Genomic DNA, 6565 nt, shown 5'->3' on the forward strand with positions numbered 1-6565 from the left:
CCATATATGCTAGTGCTTGCTGCAGCTCCACCTCACATACCTTTTATCTACCCATAAGCTTAAATAGTCTTGATCGCGAGGGTGTGAGATTGCTGAGTCCCCGTGACTCACAGATTACTTCCAAAACCAGATGCAGGTGCCGATGATACTATTCCAGGCGATGCGACTGAACTCAAGTGGGAGTTCGACGAGGACTCAAGACGTTACTACGTTTCCTTTCCAGACGATCAGTAGTGGAGCCCAGTTGGGGCGATCGAGGATCTTACGCATTTGGGGTTGTCTTTATTTTGGTTCCGTAGACGGACCTTGATTGTATCTGGATGATGTAATGCTATATTTATGTATTGTGTGAAGTGGCGATTGTAAGCCAACTCTGTACCTCTTTCTTATTCAGTACATGGGATGTGTAAATATTACCCCTCTTGCGACATGCCTACAATGCGGTTACGCCTCTAAGTCGTGCTCCGACACATGGGAGATATAGCCGCATTGTGGGTGTTACAAGTTGGTATCAGAGCCTTCCCCGACTTAGGAGCCCCCTGCTTGATCGAATCGCTGGTGTTGTTGAGTCTAGAAAAATGTTTTGAGTCTTTTAGGATTATATATATAGGAGAGTTGGATTCTTTTTACTCCTCAGTCCCTTCGTCGCTCTGGTGAGGCATCCTGACGTAGAGTTTTGACTCTTCTCTTCTCAAATTTCACTAATTTTTTTTAGGATCACGCGGGTATCTTGGAATCGTTCCGACAGTTTTGTGACGAGAACGTTGTTCTTGGTGCCTCCTGACATTTAGGGGTTGTGGCAGTGTCCTGGGGAGTTGAGCTCCAAGGTGTTTTTATAACAATTCTATCGTTGCAGTTCTGGAATACCTGAGTTTCGCCGACATTGAAAATCTCTTTTATGCAGTTGTTGGTGAGATAACCTCGATGCCACCCAGTACTGGGGCGAGAGTTCGGGAGTATTGCCATAACTCGTATAACAGATGCTTTTCGAAGGTTGAGGTAAATGATTTCCGAAGGTGTCTTGGTTATGTGTTGAAGGATGGATACAACTGGATCTAGGATTTGCTAGTTTTGGGTGAGATATTATGCTTCCCCTATATCCCAAACACCTGGTTGCATAACCGGAAAGTTTCAGGAGTTTCATAGGTGGGAATTCATGTAGCTCTAGTATTTCTTCCGCAGATATTTGGTTTGTGATTGGGTAATCCTTACCAAGTATTTGTTCATGTCCGTACCTGGTTGTTTATTCATCTACCTCTATCGAAGTGGCTTCTCAATTTATGGAAGTGTGACCATTTAATTTGGAATTCATTCGTTCATTCTTGTTCGAATGTTAAGGCTATATGTTGCAATTTCTATCCACTTGATTCAGATTGAATATATGTCTGTCAAGATGCTAACAGATGTCACCCTCTTCAGGATGGCTCCTCCAATGCGTCAGAATCCGAAACCACCGCCACCACCTCCACCTCCGGAGGCATGGAAAGTTGTGATGGCCGCTACCAACACCAACACACAGCTGATTATGTAACTCTTACAAGAGCGCAACCAAGGAAATCAAGGCCATGGCAACAATCAAACTCAGTTTGCTACCCTCAACCAGTTCCTTGCAAACCAGTCGAAGACCTTCAGTAACTGTGTCGAGGCCACAGACACTGATGATTGGCTCGTGGATATCTGCAAACATTTTGAGTGCAGCAACGTGAGGCCTGAGGACTTTGTCAAGTTTGCTTCGTTCCAACTCAAAGACCAAGCTGCTGAGTGGTATCAACAATACAAAGATTCCAGAGGAGGTCGTGTGATTACCTGGGATGATTTCCGCCAAGACTTCAGAGCTCACCACATTCCTGAGAGTGTTGTTGAGAGCAAGCGTGAGGAGTTCTGCAATCTGAAGCAAGGCAGCTTGTCTGTTTACCAATACAACATCATGTTCTAGAAGCTCGCTCGCTTCGCCAAGCAAGATGTCCCTGGCGAGAAGAGCATGATTTATCAGTTCAGAGGTGGCCTCAGAGAAGATCTGCAACTAGCTCTTCTGCGTTTTGAGACGAAAAAGTATGATGAGTTCTACAACATGGCATTAAAGCAAGAGGCCGCTCAGCTAAAGTGTGATGCTTCCAAGAAGAGAGTCAGGGATGCAACTCCTTCTTCTTCTTCAACTCAAGTGGAAGCTAAGTAGCAAAAGTACTGGTTGCCTCCTCCTCCGTTCCGTCAGCCTTATCAGCAGAAGAGCAAAGGTGGCAATGGATCTTCCCACCCACCCAACCCAGGCTTTCAAAACAAAACTTCGTCTCATGCTCCAAGGTCAAGTGCACCGTATCACCGGCCGCTTTCAGAGGTCACGTGCAACTAGTGTTAGCAGAAGGGTCACTATGCAAACAAATGCTTCAACCAGAGGCGTCTTCCGCCTCCTCCTCCTATGAGATCTGCCAGCAATGCAGTGGTCAAGCATAATCCCAAGTTTGCAAAGGTCAACTTGATGAACGCAGCTCAGGCAGAGGACTCTTCAGAAGTGATCATGGGTATCCTTCCTATTAACTATATTCCTGCAAAAGTTCTTTTTGACACTGGTGCATCGCATTGTTTCATCTCAAGACCATTTGCATCTAAGCATTAGTTGGCTTTCCAAGTTTTGCCTAGTCCGTTAGCAGTTGTCTCACCGGGTAAACACATGAATGCTAACTCCATGGTTCCGGATGTTACTATCAAGATGGGCGACTATAAGTTTCTGTCTTCTCCAATGGTCCTTGGTAACTCGGATCTAATTCTCGGCATGGACTGGCTTTCTAAGCACAAGGCTCAACTTGATTGTGCTGCCAGGCAGATTCAATTGACACACTCGTTTGAGGATGTGATTATCTTTGCCGCTCGTGATGATACCATTCGACTGTTTTCTCTCAATGAGAAGGGCGAGTTGAATTCCATCTCTCAGATTCTGGTCATTTGTGAATATCAAGACGTCTTTCCAGAAGAGCTTCCAGGAATGCCTCCTCACTGGCCAGTTGAATTCGTCATTGATCTGGAACCTGGCACGGAACCTGTTTGCAAACGTCCTTACAAGCTTGGACCAGAAGAATTGAAGGAGCTGAAGAAACAACTCGATATATAAGAGCGTATAGGTCTGATCCGACCAAGTTCTTCTCCATGGGGTTGCGGTGTTCTTTTTGTCAAGAAGAAGGATGGAAGGGACCGACTTTGTGTCAACTACCGTCCATTGAACAAGAAGACCATAAAGAACAAGTACCCACTTCCCAACATCAATGAGCTTTTCGAACAACTCAAAGGTGCTCAAGTATTCTCCAAGCTTGACCTCCGTATGGGCTATCATCAGATTTGCATTCATGAACAAGACATCCCCAAGACAGCGTTTAGAACAAGCTGTGGTTCTTATGAATACACTGTCATGTCTTTCGGCCTTGTCAACGCTCCTCCAACATTCTCTCGCATGATGAACTTCATCTTCAACCCTTACACAAATGACTTCGTCTTGGTCTATCTCGATGACATTTTGGTCTTTTCCAAGAACAAGGAGGATCATGCCAAGCACTTGAGATTGGTGTTGGACAAACTAAGAGAACATCAGTTCTATGCGAAGTTTTCAAAGTGCGAGTTTTGGCTCGATGAGGTTCTCTACCTTGGGCATATCATCTCCGCCAAGGGCATAGCTGTTAATCCTGAGAAGGTGTCTGCAATTTTGAATTGGGAACCGCCTCAGAATGTGAAGCAACTCCACAGCTTCCTTGGGCTCGCAAGCTATTGTCGAAGGTTCATTGAAAATTTCTCTAAGATCGTGAAGCCTCTTTCCAACCTCCTCCAGAAGCATGTGAAGTATGTCTAGACGCCTGAATGTGACATCGCTTCCAACACCCTCAAAGAGAAGTTAGTCACAGCTCCAGTTCTGACTCCTCCGGATGAATCAAAACCATTCGAGGTTTTGTGTGATGCTTCCCTGCAAGGTCTCGGTGCTATGTTGATGCAAGAGAAGAAAGTTGTCGCCTATACCTCTCGCCAGTTGAAGCCAAACGAAAAGAACTACCCCACTCATGACCTCGAGTTGGCGGCAGTTGTCCATGCTCTTTTAACTTGGAGACATCTCTTGTTGGGAAGAAAAGTGGACATCTTCACTGATCATAAGAGCCTCAAGTACATCTTCACTCAGCCCAACCTCAACCTCAGGCAGACTCGTTGGGTCGAGATGATTCAAGAGTATAATCCGAGTATTGAATATACTCCAGGCAAGCCCAATGTCATTGCTGACGCTTTGAGCAGGAAGGCTTACTGCAACAGTTTGATTCTCAAGCCCTTCCAACCGGATCTTTGTGAAGCTTTCCGCAAACTTAATCTCCAAGTTGTTCCTCAAGGATTCCTTGCCAACCTCCAAGTCTCTCCTACTTTGGAAGATCAAATTCGTGAGGCTCAACTTCTTGATGCTATGGTGAGAAGGTGAAGACTGGGATTGCCAAGAGCCAACCCAAGTACAAGTGCTATCGCCTTGATGACAAAGATACTCTTTTCTTCGAAGATCGCATTATTGTTCCTAAGGGTGACCTTCGTAAAGTCATTATGAACGAGGCTCACAATTCACTCCTGTCTATTCATCCTGGAAGTACAAAGATGTACCATGACCTCAAGCAGTCGTATTGGTGGACTCGAATGAAGCGCGAGATTGCTCAGTTCGTGAATGAATGTGATGTCTGCAGAAGAGTGAAAGCAGAACACCAACGACCAGTTGGTCTCCTCCAACCTCTTGCCATTCCAGAATGGAAGTTTAACCATATTGAGATGGACTTCGTGACTGGATTTCCCAAGTCCAAACGTGGCAATGATGCTATCTTTGTTGTCATCGACAAGCTCACTAAAGTGGCTCATTTTCTTCCTATCAAAGAATCTATCACAACAGCTCAGTTGGCAGATCTATATACCTCCAGGATTGTCTCTTTGCACGGCATTCCGCAGTTGATATCTTCAGATCGTGGAAGCATCTTCACTTCAAAGTTCTGGGATTCTTTTCAGAAGGCCATGGGCACCAACATTTGCTTCAGCCCAGCTTTTCACCCTCAAAGTAGTGGACAAGTTGAGCGAGTCAACCAAATTCTTGAAGATATGCTCAGGGCATGTGTCATTTCTTTCGGTATGAAGTGGGAAGATTGTCTTCCATATGCCGAATTCTCCTACAACAACAGCTTCCAAGCGAGTTCAGGCAAGGCCCCATTCAAGATTCTTTATGGCAGAAAGTGTCGTACTCCTCTTAATTGGTCAGAGACTGGTGAATGCCAACTTCTTGGAAATGACTTGATCACAGAGGCTGAAGAAATGTGCAAAGTCATTCTTGAAAATCTCAAAGCCACGCAATCGCGTTAGAAGAGTTACTATGATAGCAAGCATCATGACTTGGCTTTCGAGATTGGAGACCATGTCTAGCTCCGCGTCTCTCCAATGAAAGGTACTCGTCACTTCGGTATCAAAGGGAAGCTTGCCCCTAGATACGTGGGTCCTTTCAAGATCATTGGAAAAAGAGGCAATCTTGCCTATCAACTTGAGCTTCCATCCAACTTTGCAAATGTGCACGACGTGTTTCATGTGTATCAGCTTCGCAAGTGTTTCAAGACTCCTAATCGCACCATCAAGTTCGAAGAGATTGATCTCCAAGAAGACCTATCTTATCATGAGCATCCCATTGCTATTCTTCAAGAAACCGAGTGCAAGACTCACAACAAGTCTATCAAATTCCTGAAAGTGAAGTGGTCACATCATTCTGACCATGAAGCCACCTGGGAACGCGAGGACCACCTCCATTCCAAATATCCAGAGTTTTTCCAGTCCTAGATCTTGGGACAAGATCCTTTCATAGTGGTGGAGCATTGTAACTCCCCGTATGTAACTTGCCATATTTGTATTCCATCTCTTGCCATTTTCGGCACTAAATTATGATATTCCCTCATGGTTGGGTTTTGTCTTCGTTTTGCATTTTGTCTAGGTCATGCATCTCATATCATGTCATCATGTGCATCGCATTTGCATACGTGTTCGTCTCAGGCATCCGAGCTTTTTCCCCATTGTCCGTTTTGCATTCCGGCACTCCTACGTCCTCCGGTGTCCCCTTTTACCTCTTTTCATGTGCGGGTGTTAAACATTCTCAGACTGGACCGAGATTTGCCAAGCAGCCTTGGTATGCTACCGGTAGACTGCCTGTCAAGTTTCGTGCCATTTGGAGTCCGTTTGATACTCCAACAGTTAACCGAGGAACCGTAAAGGCCTCGTGTGTGTTGCAGCCCAACACCCCTCCAAAGTGGCCCAAAACCCCCTCCATCCTCTCGGCTGTTCGATCACGATCGCGTGGCCGAAAACCACACCTCATTTGGACTCTCCTAGCTCCCTCTATCTATAAATAGGTGCACCCCTCCAAAATTCATGGTCCAGAAACTCTAGCCCCGCTCCTCCGCGCCGCCGGACACGTCCGCTCCAGCCGGACGCGTCCGCCCACCGCCGCCCAGCCAACCGCAGGCTGCCACGTGGCCCTGGCCGCTGCCGGCCCGCTCTGGCCCGAGGCCGGCCCTCCCTCACCGCC

This window comes from Triticum aestivum, chromosome 3A (genome assembly GCF_018294505.1).
Source record: "Triticum aestivum cultivar Chinese Spring chromosome 3A, IWGSC CS RefSeq v2.1, whole genome shotgun sequence".
NCBI classification, from domain to species: Eukaryota; Viridiplantae; Streptophyta; class Magnoliopsida; order Poales; family Poaceae; genus Triticum; species Triticum aestivum.